We start from the raw sequence: 16,038 nt of genomic DNA, 5'->3' as shown, positions 1-16,038 counted from the left end.
CATACACAAGTACAGAAACACATGAACAGACATCTAGAATATTCTGTCGAAACTGGCATGAGAAAGCATGAATAGGCTCCTAATTGACAAATATAAAATAATTTGAACAAAAAACTAAACAACATGATATTGGATTGTACTAGAATTTTGAAATAACCTATAAACCCATGCTGTTGTGAATGGTTGTGTGGCATATAAATGAGTATGGATGAAAGTCAGTGTTCTTACATTGCAGAGAAGAATTCCAGATATTTCTCCTGGGAGTAGAACCCCCTTCAGTCCTTCACTGTGAGCTATATGTTCTCAAGAAAGCAGCAGGGTTAGCTTGGGGGACAGGCAAATAAGTGAAGTAGTTGCTTTGCATACACTGTTGAATCCATGTTTTCCAACCCTCAGAACTTTTGAGAACAGCTAGGCACAGAGTGATCCCTGGTAACTCCAGCACCAGAGAGCTTACTGGCCAGTCCGTCTAGCCATTAGCCAGCTCCAGTAAGAGGCCCTGTCTCAAAAAATATAAGGTGGTTTCAGCTATAAAAAGGACACAGAATCACTTCCCAGCACCCACATGGCAGCTAACAACCATCTGTAACTCCAGTTCCAGAGGATCCAGTGCTCCCTTGTGACCTCCACAGGGAAAGCAAACATGACTGCATAAGACACTCATGCAGGCACAATCCCCATACACATACATTTAAACTAAATAAAATGTCAAATAAGCACACACATATGTATATATGTATAAATACATATATTTATACATACAGATGTATATACACACATCTACATGGTGGAGAGCAACTGAAGGCCCTCACTGTCGTTCCCTGGCCACTTTGTACATACAGATATAAATGTCATGTGTCTTAGTTAAGATTACTGTTACAGTGATACAACACCATGATCAAATCAGAGTAGCATCGGGTTACTGGGCAGAAGATACTTGCTTGACCACATGCTGCCCTTGTCTCCATTCCCAACCCTGTGCAGAAGAGAGAAGCCCTCAGTGGGCACATTCTACAGGCCATCTCAGCCCTCAGGATATGCAAGGTCATAAAAACAAAGACCAGTGGACCGAGCAGAGAGCACACAATTAGATCTCAGTACTTGGCACCTAATTAACCAAACAGTTACAGGAGGTAAATCCTGTTTGGCTCAGATAACCAGTAAAATTCAAAGTCTTTGGACGCTTTAAGTCTTCAGCAAAGTTCATTCTGTCACTGTGTTCTGTACAGAATGTGACAGTCAAGTGCCTTTTACAACAAACTACTTAATTGTGCCTTTTCAAAACACATTTAATCTTTACTTTTAAAATTAAACACCAACCAAATTACTTAAGCACAAACACTTATGTAACATAGGCATGTGGGAAGAATTGTTTGAAACAAAGGCTGCATTATATGACAAGATAGTGTTGCATGTTTTAAGTAGGGTCTTGTTTATTGACTTGAGAGAAGTGAGATAGCCATTTGGCCAGTCTAACCAGCATTTGTGAAGACCTCATATGTGTGCTGACTCTGGGAGATAGGAAGGCTTTGCTCTACTGAGCTTCAGACAGCTAAAGAACACCAAAAGGCAGCCAAGGAAAGAGGAGTTATAGAAGAGGAAACGGGATTCAGAGCCTTTGCTATGTTGAAGGTCAGGTGTTTTCTTATATACAAGGGATCCATGTGGACTGTAGGGTTGTAATTCAGGTTGTGTTGCTATGACAAATGACACAAGACTAGGTCATGTATATAGGAAAGAGTTTAACTTGTTTCATGGTCTGGAATCTTGAAGGTAGAGAATAGGGCAACTTCAGGTAGCCAGGAACTTGTGTTATCTGAACACAGGGTGTACTTCAGAAAGGCAAAAGGGGATTGTGGAAAACTGAGAGGAGAGGCTCTACCTTCCTTCTCAAAGACCTACCATACATTCCTCAGGCATGGAACAGCAGGGACAAAGTCTCAATATGGGTAATTGGTTTTTGCCTTAAACATGGTGAAAGCTGTAGCTGGTCCTCCCTCTGATATGTTGGTTTTTGATGAAGTCTGGGGATTTAGGTGACAAATTTCCCAGGAATATGAAAGGAAAGCATTTCAGGCAGTGAGGGCAGAGCATATGAAGATCCTGGTTCTCTCTTGGGTCGCAATTATGGAAAAGTCGTGTCATACCTAATGTAGAGACTATAAATAATAAACATGCTGGTTAAATTGTAAATTCCAGGTTCAGGTGTACACAGAGCAGTCAGATGACTGGCAAACTCCAAAGCAATGAGGTGAAGACATAGTGCTTCTCACCTGTGATCCTCACTTGTTGAACGTTGATGCAGGTGTGTCCCAGTTACCTGTATGTGTTCCCCTCAATCACAAAGAAAAAAATTATGCTCAGGTAGGGAGATGCTCTCCCAGGCTAGCTTCGCTTCTTCATTGCCGTCCATGTTTCACAACAAGGAGCAGAAAGTGGCTATAAATAAAATAAATATTTTAGCTAGCCTCTATAAAAGACACAAAGATTTATATATTATTTGATGAGCTGTAAACCTAAATCAGACAGGTTGTATACTATTTTGACTTGCATACAATCCATAGGCCAGATGTTACTTGCTGTTTAAGTGTTGCCCATGGTTATTTCTGCTCCATCAGCCTGTACTCATGGTCCACAGGTCCTGGTCATGTGGTCCTGAGCCATCAGACCCCATGGCAGCCTTCACCTTTCTCCATTTTCTTCCTCTTCCTCTCTCCTCTTCTCTTGCCTTATGATCCCTACCTGTGACACCCAGCCCAGATAAAAAAGCCCATAATGCCTGTCTTTTATCCATCATTGCCTGGCAGTCACATTTTCCTAGATAGTCAGAGATTTAGGTGAACTGATTTACTAAGCCACATCTGGTGTATATGAGAATTTGTTAAAGAGATTGGCAAGTAGTTGGAGGTTTGGGGGATTCCATTCCCTGGGTTTCAGTACTTAGTATTTGAATACACAGCAGCAAGGGACTAACTTCATCAGGTAGCAGGTGGTAGAGGCAGCAGTTGTATACTATCCTGAGCAGTCCTCTTACTAGCATGGGACCCTGAGGCCTACCTGTGCTACAGATCCTCCGCAGCATGGACAGGAAGCTGCGCCTTTCTGGCACCCTTCCATGATGAGACTCCAGGCCCTAGTGTAGTCTCTAAAGACTGTTCAAATTCTTAGACCACTTCTGGCAATTGAGGTCTAATTATCCTGTCCTCTGGATCCCATGTGTTCATCCTCAGAGTCTGCCTCTGCCCTCTCTTCATTCCATGACCCTACCTAATCTCTCCTGCATTTTCCTCATCAAATGCTTCAGCTACCATAGAGCAGTAAGACTCTTGGCCTATTTCACAGCTCATCCTGCTGACTTTTCAGCCTTCACATGTCTGCCTCAGGCTTTTTTCTGTTGTCTTCTGCCTCCTCCATTGGTGTTTGTTCAGCCCACACTCCCTAAAGAAGGACCAAAGAGCTGTCAAAAGAACCCTTTCATGAAGCCTAAAATGGCAATGCCGGGGGGGGGGCAGTGTACCTCCTATAGGAGTTAATGGGCTTAAGCAGTTTGCGTCCAAGGTAGGTGGAGCAGGGGGCCTACCACAGCCTTGCCTCTTAGCACCCTTCCCAACAGTCTCCTTATGAACCTGTGCAGTGAGTGATGCTTCCCTACTGGCCCAGGTAGAGGTAGTTGAAGGGTCATCTGGAATTCTGTAGTTGCAAAGATCAGCTTTACACACTGGTACAGATGGTGTGATGCTGAGCCTTCATGAGCTTGTGAATCAAGCTGAGATTAGACTGTAATTTTTACATGGTAGCTGTGGAATATTGAAAATGGCCATCATGAAGGCTTTTTGATCAGTAGTCAGAATAGCTCGAGCAGTAATGTATAGTCAGGCAGTGACCAATTAGGAGGCCAGGTAGCTCAGAATTGAAATATCCTTGCTTAGTTATGAGAAAATGAGCACAAGGCACTTGAAGAGAGAACTTAGTGAACACACTAATGATGTTTTTTAACAGGGTCTTCCTGTGTAATTTTGGGTAGCCTGGAACTCTTTTTGTAGACCAGACTGTCCTCAAACTCAAAGATAGGAAGGCTCTTCCTCCAAAATACTGAGATCAAGGGTGAGAATTACCATACCTGTTCATTGCTAACTGATTTTGACAATGATTTCCACCAGTCCCAAAGAAAGTTGAATCCACCACATATACACATAAACTGATGGACTGACAGACAGACCCACAGACAGACAGACAGACAGACAGACAGACAGACAGACAGACAGACAGACAGAAGACAGATAGTTAAGCAGGCAGGCAGGACCACAGTCTCATTTCTCAGGAAGGTTATGAGGTCAAGTCCAACCTGGGCAAGATCTTCTTTAAAAAACAAAAAAAACTAAAACAACAAACAAACAAAACAGAAAACCTCAACAATGGGTTTAATTAGTCAAGTTTAGGCAGAAGTGAAAGTACTTGCCTTTTATTCCACTATTCATATGGTAGAGAATCACAAAAACTTCTTTGAGTCCAAGGTTAACCTGATCTACATATTTCCAGGACAGCCTGGTCCTAGAAGGTAGGCCCCCTGCTCCACACACCTTGGAAGCAGACTGCTTAAGCCCAGTCACTCAGATAGGAGATACACTGCCTCCCCCAGGCATTGCCATTTTAGGTTTCATGAAAGGGTTCTTTTGACAACTCTTTTGTCCTTCTTTAGGAAGTGTGGGCTGTGTAGAGAGACCCTATCTCAGAAAAAACCTACAACCAAGAACAAAAAGGTCAAATTGAAGGATGCCAGCAACAACAGGTAAGCATGGGTTCAAGAGCCTTGTTCAAGGGAAGCATGAAGCATATGGAAAATAGGGGCAGAACAAAGACAGGGCAGGGGTCACATGGCCAGTGGTCTGAAGTTTGGCATGTTTTTAACTGACTGTGAGTAAGGCTCTTGAGGTTCCCAGTGTGACAGGAGGACACAGGTCTTATTCTGGAGGTCTGATTGAGAGACCATTTGATCCTCTCCCCAGTCATAATTTCCCTTTGGCTGTCAAATGACAAATGACATTTTTCTTATCTTAAGAAGATCTCTAAGAAGGCAAACAAGCTGTAATAGGTTATTGACCAGGATCTTGCCAAAATACATATCTCTCAATGTCGAAATCACATACCCTCAGGAAGTTCCAACATGTGTACTGGGAGGGGCATGGAGAGGCTCAGACACAGGCCCCTCCCTGCCCACTGCTCCAAACAGGGCAATTAAAGAAGGGGACCAAGCTGTGTAGGAACACCTGCCACCATTATCATGAAGCTTGCTGGTGCTGTGGTGATCCTCGGGGCTGCCCTGCTCCTCATGACTTCAGGGGGAGGTGTGTATTACACTGTGGAGATCAGGGATGCAAGCTATCCAGGCTCTCACACCGTCTATCCCCTGGGATATACTGATGCAGGTATTTCAAGTGAGGGTCACCTTGTCTTTGTGTTCCAGATTGTGGCATCTGCCCAGCTATAAAAGAGGATGTTTTTCTATTTTTAAATGAAACCTCAGAAGAGTATGTTGAATACGTGAAGCAATAAAAGATGACCCTGAAATACTCGAAAATACTGAAAAAAAAATCAAGCAATGTGTTGATAGCACATTGACAGAGGAAGACAAGGCACATGCATCTGCTTTCATGGCGAGTCTCTATGTGTCTGGTTAGGGGCAGGGCTTGTGCTCCTGCACACCACTGAAGCTTCACTGAGAATCCAGAAATGTGACACACCTGATTGATAATGTCAGAACCATGGGGCAGGAAGGAGCTCTCAGACTGCCTGAGCTGACCCTGGCTGCTCAGCTCAGCCAAGCCACAGTAGATACCTGCCTGATTTAGGCCTCCCTCAGCCTTCCTGACACAGCCTTCCAAGTCTAGCTACAAAAATTTGGCACCTGGCACACTTCACTAGCCTGGGGCTTTTATCCTAAATTTTCAAGCCTACCACTTAAGCTCCAAAAAAGTCATATGTTATCCTGTTCTCTGAACTTTGAAGACCACGTTGTGGACTCCACATGTGGACATTCAACGGTAGAATTAAAGTGAACCCCCTCATGTCCCTAGAACAGGTATGTTAAAGCACGGCCTTTAGCTGAAGATAATTGAGGGTCATCATCAACATGTGACAGGAGACAGTTTGCTTGTTGGGCCCCAGCTGCCCAGGGGCTCATGTGGGGCTCTGTCAGCTCCCCCCCCCATTCGGTCCCACTGGGACTATATTGTCTCATAAGTTGGCTTCTCCCACCTGGCTGGTTTGAGGCTCTTTACAAAGCTTGTCTCAACAGGTTGGGGACAAGGCTCTCTGGTCCTGGTCAGATACATGAGCAATTGCAAATTGGCTGTAGGTTTTTCTAAGAGGTGTCTCAGTGCATGGTCAGTGGGGCATGAGGTCTCCTTCACCCCCAAAGTCTCACTTAGCTTTCTGTTTGCAGGAAAAAATAGAAGCCAGCCCACTATGTTGATGGCTACAACTTTGCTATCAAGGAAACCACTTGCCTGCTCACCTGCATAGATGCAGCAGGCTATCGCCCTTCCTGCCAGGTGTCTAAGAACAGGAATCCAACAATACAAACCTTGCAATTCATTGGAGAGCCTGGATTTTTGAATTCAAGTTTGGGTCTGATTTGGTTGAAGGATATTGCAGGGACAGCCTCTGGGATATTGAGGTGTCACAGCTCAATTGTGGTGCTGACAAAATGCCCTGCAGAATGCATTAGAGAATGCTAAGAGACCATAGTCACTACACTAGAGTGTCTGTCACCCTAATGAGACAGGGTCTACAGGGAACATACATGACCTCCCAGACTGAGCTCCCCAGGAACATGGAACTGAGTAGGACCAGGAATACCAAGGGTCTGTTGAGGACCACACAGGCTCTAGATAGCAGAATCTGTCTCTGTTCCCTAGTGTTTGGTACATTATCCAGTTGTGCATGACTGTGTGTCACAGTGTGTCCCGTGTAGAAAATACAATAAAAGTACCTATTTCAAAGGCTGTTGTGAGGCTTCCTGCCCGTCACAGTGAACAGAATTTCAGCCCAGAAATCAGAGCTGGACCGGCCAGAACAGAGTTCAGGTTATCCTAATATCAACTACCCAGTTCTGAACCCAGTTACTTTCCCACTGGGTGTTATATGGAGTGGGGAACCTGGGTCCTAGGACTTTAGGACCTATCCTATGGCTCTTCTCTGTGGACATGGCAGGAAGTTCTTTCCCACACCAGTAACCAAATAGATGTTCTGTGGCTAGTCTCAAGGCCATGTGCCTTAGTGCTCCATCAATGAGTCAGATCCTCACATAGGTCCCAGGCTCACACCAGCAGGCATACCCAGAAGAATATATAGGTTACTCATGATGTCAAGGCTCATGGAAGGCCCAACGTGTACAGGCTTTCTCATTATAGAGTATGCACCGAAAAGTGTAAAATGTATTATTCTTTTTCATAAGGCTATGATAAAATAACCATGGTTGTGTATTTATAAAGAAAATCTGATCCTTTTGAAGGCTCCAGGTCCACATTCCTGCATCTTAACTTCTTAGCTTCTGTTGAGCACCCCCTTACCATCAGAGACACAAAGAATTGCATGAGACTTGTTGCCAAGTCATTGTGTGGGTTGTCTCCAGTACTCATCCAATCTATAGCATATGTCCCTTTCCATGGCAACACCCCAGAGTCCTAATCACCTGACCAGTTGTCTCCTGTTCTCCATCACGTTATATTTTGAAACCCTATTATGGTAACCAAGTTTCCTTCACAGGATCACTTAGGGAACACAAGGAATCAGATTCAAATCACACAGCACATTAGGAGGCTGTCTTGCATAGACTGAGGCCTGATATCTGTGACCCAGGCCTCCAACTCACCCTTGTCTAGCCAGAGTTTGCTGATGAAAGAGGTCCCCTGCCTTCTGGGAGCTAAGGGTGCTCTAGGGACTATGTAAATCCAGTGATCTAACTCTTAGCATTACACATATAAGTCAGACGAGGTTTTCTACCATGCTTTTCTCTAAAGATTAAAAAACCCAGAGCCCCTCCATCTGATGAACAGCTCTATATGGTTAGCTGGGATTTACTAATATGCAAGTGGATGTTTATATATAATTTCATGTAGGGTATTCATCTGCAAATAAGTTTATTGTTGGGTGTCGTAACTCTTGTCTCCCTGAGACAGTTAAGAAGAAAGCTTCCTTAATCCATTCATTGAAAGAATTTAATTTTAGTGAAATATTGTCCTAATGTACTTGATTGGCCAGTATTCATTTCCATCATAGAAAGGTATTCATCCTCACTTGTTATTCTTTGACTCTGGGTACTTAAGTGATGTTCTTGCCTTACTTCCTGCTGTTATTTGATATTTTCTGTTTTAATCCTTTTTTGCTTGAGATAGGATCATTATATAGACTAGGCTATGCTCAAAGGTTTAGAGAGCTGCCTGCATGTGTCCCTTTTGTTCTAGGATTTAAGAAGTGTACCACCAAGACCCAGCCTTTAAATTTCTTCTTCTTACTCTTCCTCTTAATCATTTTCCTCTTCCTCTTGTTACTCCTCTTCTTCCTCCTCCTTTCTTGCACTTGTTTTTCTTCTCCTTTTCTTCCTTCTTTCAGATATTTTCAACATTTAGTCCTGGCCAGCCTGGAACTTGCTGTGTAGATTATGCTGACCATGAACTTACTAAGATTCACATGTATTTATTTGCCCCTTGAGTGCTTGGATTGAAGATATTTCCTCCCTTGCTCAGCTTCTTTTTTAATATTTTGATCATGCTTAGTACAGTTTTATAAGTGCTATGCACCTAGAGTTCACAGGAAATATTCACTTGGCTCCAAGGACTGTAAAAGCCTAAGAAATATGGCAGGAGCTCAGACTTTTTCGACAAAACAAAGAAACAAACAAGCAAACAAAACTTGTTTTAAGGAACTAGACACTCTTGATCAGCAGGAAGTAGACAAACCATAACATCCCATTTAAACCCCTGACTTTATTTAGGGATGTCTTCTTTTCTCTTTCCTTTTTTTCTCTTCTCTAGTTTCGTGGGGTTGAAACAGTACAAGAAAGTGAGGGAAAAAGAGTGGAATATAGAAGAATCCATAAACTAGCAAAAGTCAGCGATGCCCAGCATAGAGGTAATGCAGAATGGGAAATGTGATTTCAAAAGCAGTAAACAAAAAAAAAAGCAGGGGACGAAGTGATAAAGGGATGAAGAGCTGAGGGGATGTTTTCTTTTTGAGATCCATTAAAAATTTACTGGGGCTACATGATTATGGGATGGATCCCTGGATATGGCAGTCTCTAGATGGTCCATCGTTTCATCTCAGCTCCAAACTTTGTCTCTGTAACTCCTTCCATGGGTGTTTTGTTCTCAATTCTAAGAAGGGGCAAAGTGTCCACACTTTGGTCTTCATTCTTCTTGAGTTTCATGTGTTTTGCAAATTGTATCTTGTATTTTGGGTATTTTAAGTTTCTGGGCTAATATCCACTTATCAGTGAGTACATATCTTGTGAGTTTTTTTGTGATTCTATTACCTCACTCAGGATGGTGCCTTCCATGTTCATCTATTTGCCTAGCAATTTCATAAATTCATTTTTTTAATAGCTGAGTGGTACTCCATTGTGTAAATGTACCACATCTTCTGTATCCATTCCTCTGTTGAGGGGCATCTGGGTTCTTTCCAGCTTCTGGAAATATAAATAAGGCTGCTATGAACTTAGTGGAGCATGTGTCCTTCTTACCGGTTGGGACATCTTCTGGATATATGCCCAGGGGTGGTATTGCAGGATCCTCCAGCAGTATTATGTCCATTTTTTTTTTTTTTAGGAACCACCAGACTGATTTTCAGAGTGGTTATACAGGCTTGCAATCCTACTAACAATGGAGGAGTGTTCCTCTTTCTCCACATCCTCACCAGCATCTGCTGTCACCTGAGTTTTTGATTTTAGCTATTCTGACTGGTCTGAGGTGGAATCTCAGGGTTGTTTTGATTTGCATTTCCTTGATGATTAAGGATGCTGAACATTTTTTTAGGTGCTTCTCAGCCATTCCGTATTCCTCAGGTGAGAATTGTTTGTTTAGTTCTGACCCCCTGTCTTGTCCAGCAGGACGTAGTTATTCTGTGGGTTGAGGAGGACCAGGGCCTGATAGAGAAATGATTGGAGAAAGGGGAGTGAGACCAAGCAAAGAGTTGTCAAGGTCTGTTTAATGAAGGCTAGGAGCTTGACTATAAGCACACAGTGAGAGAAAATAGGGATGGGTTGAGGGGGCATAATAAAATACAGAGAAAGGGATGGACAACTGGGGTGAATGATGATTACAGGCTTCTTGCAACTTATCTTGGAATATCAGCCTTAAAACTGTCCCGGGCCATCCTTTCGTCACACTTCCAAATTTTGTCTCTGTAACTCCTTCCATGGGTGTTTTGTTCCCTATTCTAAGAAGGGGCAAAGTGTCCACACTTTGGTCTTCGTTCTCTTGAGTTTAATGCGTTTAGCAAATTGTATCTTATATCTTGGGTATCCTAAGTTTCTGGGCTAATATCCAGTTATCAGTGAGTTCATATTATGAGAGTTCCTTTGTGATTGGGTTACCTCACTCAGGATGATGAAAGGATGGACCATCTAAAGACTGCCATATCCAGAGATCCATCCCATGATCAGCTTCCAAACGCTGACACCATTGCATACACTAGCAAGATTTTGCTGAAAGGACCCAGATATACCTGTCTCTTGTGAGAATATGCCAGGGCCTAGAAAACACAGAAGTGGATGCTCACAGTCAGCTATTGAATGGATCACAGGGCCCCCAATGGAGGAGCTAAAGAAAGCACCCAAGGAACTAAAGGGAACTGCAACCCTATAGGTGGAACAACAATATGAACTAACCAGTACCCCGGAGCTCTTGTCTCTAGCTGCATATGTATGGAAAGATGGCCTAGTTGGCCATCACTGGAAAGAGAGGCCCATTGGATTTGCAAACTTTATATGCCCTAGTACAGGGAAATGCCAGGGCCAAAATGGGGGAGTGTGTGGGTAGGAGATTAGGGGGTGTGGGTATGGGGGACTTTTGGTGTAGCATTGGAGATGTAAATGAGCTAAATACCTAATAAAAATGGGAAAAAAAGAAACTAACCAGCAAAACAAGAATAATACCCCACACTGACATCTTCTCTTTCCCACGGGTATGTGATTGTAGATATGATCAATGGTCATATTTTTCCTTGTAAATACTCAATCCATAGTAGGCATACACACTGTTCAGAGCTTCCTAGTCAGTTCTCACCCTTAAGGATGATGGATTTTGGTGTGAGAGTTACATGTGTATAAAACTACAACAGAATGGGAACGGGTGTGTATCTAGGAAAACACTGTTTCGTATGTGTATATACATGATGCTGTTAGTCAGCCATTATTCTAAGCGCTTTGGTGCTCTGAGGCTTGGTCAAAAAGGCTGAGGTCTCTGGGAATTCAGTCGCATGAGGTTCCTCTGCGGTATGAGCTGAGTAACTCAAGTTTCCTTTGACAACTCCACGTGGTTCTTATTTCATGATTTTCAACATAGACTATTTTTTTAAGTGGGACGATCATGAAAATCTTCTATGAGATGTATTCAAGCTGAATAAATTTTATTGAATGGAAAAAAAAAAAACTGTCCCGGGCGTCCCTCAAACTTTCTGCAGTTTATCTTGGAGTGCCAGCCCTTACCTAACAGTCCCAGGCACCAAACGGAGACATGGAGGAGGAGGTGAAGCTTCCTTAATATAAGCAGTTCTAGGAGGCAAGTGAAAGAGGGAGTGAAGCTGTCAGTCCCAGGCGCCAGGTGGAGAACAATGAAGGAGGGGGTGACAAAATTTCCTTCAAAGGGTCAGCGAATCTTCAGATCTTCAGGGTGAGTGTTACTGTGGGACCTAGTTTCCCACAGTTTGATCTCTCACAACCCCTATTTTAATGGGGTTATTTGAATTTCTGAAGTCCAGCTTCTTGAGCTCTTTGTATATATTGGGTATTAGACACCTGTCAGATTTAGAATTGGTAAAAATCCTTTCCCAATCTGTTGGTGGCATTTTTGTCTTATTGACAGTGTCTTTTGCCTTACAGAATATTTGCCATTTTATGAGGTCCCATTTGTCAATTCTTGATCTTACAGCACAAGGCATTGCTGCACTGTTTAGGAAGTTTCCCTGGTGCTCATATTTTCAAGGATTCTCCCCACTTTATCCTCTATAAATTTCCGTGTCTCTAGTTTTATGTGAAGTTCCTTGATCCACTTAGATTTGACTTTAGTACAAGGAGATAAGAATGGATCAATTCGCATTCTTCTACATGATAACCACCAGTTGTGCCAGCACCATTTGTTGAAAATGCTGTCTTTTTTCCACTGGATGGTTTTAGCTCCCTTGTCAAAGATCAAGTGACCATAGGTGTGTGGGTTCATTTCTGGGTCTTCAATTCTATTCCATTGTTCTACTTTTCTGTCGCTATACCAGTACTTTGCAGTTTTTATCACAATTGCTCTGTAGAACATCTTTAGGTTAGGCATGGTGATTCCACCAGAGGTTCTTTTATCCTTGAGAAGAGTTTTTGCTATCCTAAGTTTTTTGTTATTCCAGATGAATTTGCAGGTTGCTCTTTCTAATTCGTTGAAGAATTGAGTTGGAATTTTGAGGGGGATTGCATTGAATCTGTAGATTGCTTTTGGCAAGATAGCAATTTGACTATATTAATCCTGCCAATCCATGAGCATATGAGATCTTTCCATCTTCTGAGATTTTCTTTCATTTCTTTCTTCAGAGACTTGAAATTCTTATCATACAGATCTTTCACTTCCTTAGTTAGAGTCATGCCAAGTTATTTTATATTATTTGTGAGGATTGAGAAGGGTGTTGTTTCCCTAATATCTTTCTCAGCCTGTTTATCCTTTGTGTAGAGAAAGGCTATTTACTTGTTTGAGTTAATTTTATATCCAGCTACTACAGTGAAGCTGTTTATCAGGTTTAGGAGTTCTCTGGTGGAATTTTTAGGGTCTTTTACATATATTATCATATTATCTGCAAAAAGTGATATTTTGTCTTCTTCCTTTCCAATTTGTATTTCCTTGATCTCCTTTTTTGTTGTTGTTGTTGAAAGGCTCTGCCTAGGACTTCAAGTACATTGTTGAATAGGTAGGGATAAAGGGGGCAGCCTTGTCTAGACCCTGATTTTAGTGGGATTGCTTCCAGCTTCTCACCATTTACTTTGATGTTGGCTACTGGCTTGTTGTAGATTGCATTTATCATGTTTAGGTATGGGCCTTGAATTCCTGATCATTCCAAGACTTTTTTTTTATACATTTTAGGGCTCATTTTAATACAGTTATATACATTTTAAGAACAAATCAACAAGTGTAAAACTGATGAAGAATTACACTGGTAAATGACTGGAACAGAATGCAAAAATAAAGAAATAGGGAAACATACACAAAAAAATGACAATGCCTTCTTCATAGCACTATCTAATATTCAGTAAGGTTAATTTATAACCACCCTACTGTCATGGCAGTATGTCTGTTTGTCAGTATACAGCATGTCCTAAGTCCACATGAGATCAGAAGTTGCATTTTATCTAGGAATCCCTAGAATAGTGCCTCTCAAACATTCAAATTTTGCTGCTTTTATGATTTAATATAAATATTGTAATGTAAATATTTAGAATGTGACCAATGCCAAAGGGGTCATGAACTACAAGTTGAGAACCACTGGCCTAAAATAAATAAAATCATGTTTTCCCTGCAACTCTGCAAGTTAGTAACTCTACAGAAAAGCATTAAGTAATAACCACAAGTGAATAGACTCTTAGTTCAAATACAAGGGAGCTTTCATACAGTCATGATGTCTTAGCATCTATAGAAAAATAGCAACAATTAAGGTATAGTTTGTTAATAATCCAGAGATAAGTTGTGATCTTAATCAAACCCAGAGAACATTTTTGTTTGTTTTAGTCTTGGTCTATACTATCCATCCCACTCATATTTGGTTACAGTTGCTAAATATAAGTGGCAAATTTAAAATGGTCACATCCTTGAACTTGTAACCTAACCTGTATAATTTTAAGTATAGAAATTAAAGTGAATTTGTAAGTACATTTGGAAATGGATGATTAATACAGGGGTGTCTTGGAAAACAAATATAAAGTGATAATCACTAATCAAATTCATTACAAAACTACTTTTTATTTTTATCAAAATTTTAATTTTTTCTATTTTTTATTAGGTATTTTCCTCATTTACATTTCCAATGCTATCCCAAAAGTCCCCAATACCCTACACCCCACTCCTCTACCCACCCACTCCCACTTTTTCGCCCTGGCGTTCCCCTGTACTGGGGCATATAAAGTTTGCAAGTCCAATGGGCCTCTCTTTGCAGTGATGGCCGACTAGGCCATCTTTTGATACATATGCAGCTAGAGTCAAGAGCTCCGGGGTACTGGTTAGTTCAAAATGTTCTTCTACCTATAGGGTTGCAGATCCCTTTAGCTCCTTGGGTATTTTCTCTAGCTCCTCCATTGGGGGCCCTGTGATCATTCCAAGAGCTGACTGTGAGCATCCACTTATGTGTTTGCTAGGCCCCAGCATATTCTCGCAAGAGACAGCTATATCAGGGTCCTTTCAGCAAACTCTTGCTCATATATCCAATGGTGTCATCGTTTGGAGGCTGATTATGGGATGGATCCCTGGGTATGGTAGTCTGTAGATGGTCCATCCTTTTGTCTCACCTCCAAAGTTTGTCTCTGTAACTCCTTACATGGGTGTTTTGTTCCCAATTCTAAGAAGGGGCAAAGTGTTCACACTTTGGTCTTCATTCTTCTTGAGTTTCATGTGTTTTGCAAACTGTAACTTGTATCTTGGGTATTCAAAGTTTCTGGGCTAATATCCACTTATCAGTGAGTACATATCATTTGAGTTCTTTTGTGATTGGGTAACCTCACACAGGATAATGCCCTCCAGGTCCATCCATTTGCCTAGGAATTTCATAAATTCATTCTTTTTAATAGCTGAGTAGTACTCCATTGTTTAAATGTACCACATTTTTTGTATCCATTCCTCTGTTGAAGGGCATCTTGGTTCTTTCCAACTTCTGGCTATTATAAATAAGGCTGCTATGAACATAGTGGAGCATGTTTCTTTCTTACTAGTTGGAACATCTTCTGGATATATGCCCAGGAGAAGTATTTCGGGATCCTCCTGTCCAATTTTCTGAGGAACCACCAGACTGATTTCCAGAATGGTTATACAGGCTTGAAATCCCACCAAAAATGGAGGAGTGTTCCTATTTCTACACATCCTCGCTAGCATCTGCTGTCACCTGAATTTTTGTTCTTAGCCATTCTGACTGGTGTAAGATGGAATCTCAGGGTTATTTTGATTTGCATTTCCCTGATGATTAAGGATCCTGAACATTTTTCAGGTGTTTCTCAGCCATCTGGTATTCCTCAGGTGAGAATTATTTGTTTAGGTCTGAGCCCCATTTTTTAAATGTGGTTATTTGATTTTCTGGAGTCCACCTTCTTAAGTTCTTTATATATATTGAATATTAGTCCTCTATCTGATTTAGGATAGGTAAAGATCCTTTGCCAATGTATGGATGGCCTTTTTGTTTTATTGGGTGTGTCTTTTGCCTTACAGAAGCTTTGCAGTTTCAGATGTCCCATTTGTCAATTCTCAATCTTACAGCACAAGCCATTGTTGTTCTATTCAGGAATTTTCCCCCAGTGCCAATGTCTTTGAGGCTTTCCCCCACTTTCTCCTCTATAAATTTCAGCATCTCTGGTTTTATGTGGAGCTCCTTGATCGACTTAGATTTGACCTTAGTACATAGATAGGAGTGGATCAATTTGCATTCTTCTACATGATAACCCCCAGTTGTGCCAACACCATTTGTTGAAAATGCTGTCTTTTTTCCACTGGATGGTTTTATCTCCTTTGTCGAAGATCAAGTGACCATAGGTGTGTGGGTTCATTTCTGGATCTTCAATTCTATTCCATTGGTCTATTTGTCTGTTGT

At 41.7% G+C, this 16,038-nt stretch overlaps 1 pseudogene; it reads left to right on the top strand.

Annotated features, from left to right (window-relative positions):
• The first annotated feature begins 5,281 nt into the window (after window positions 1–5,281).
• On the top strand, window positions 5,282–6,472 carry LOC110289157 (major allergen I polypeptide chain 1-like; annotated as a pseudogene).
• Window positions 6,473–16,038: the final 9,566 nt, after the last annotated feature.

The sequence above is a fragment of the Mus caroli genome, unplaced genomic scaffold, assembly GCF_978045245.1.
Source record: "Mus caroli unplaced genomic scaffold, Mus_caroli_1 scaffold_8, whole genome shotgun sequence".
Classification (NCBI taxonomy): domain Eukaryota; kingdom Metazoa; phylum Chordata; class Mammalia; order Rodentia; family Muridae; genus Mus; species Mus caroli.
The sequence above is the reverse complement of the archived record's forward strand: the minus strand, read 5'-3'. Positions and strand labels throughout refer to the sequence as shown.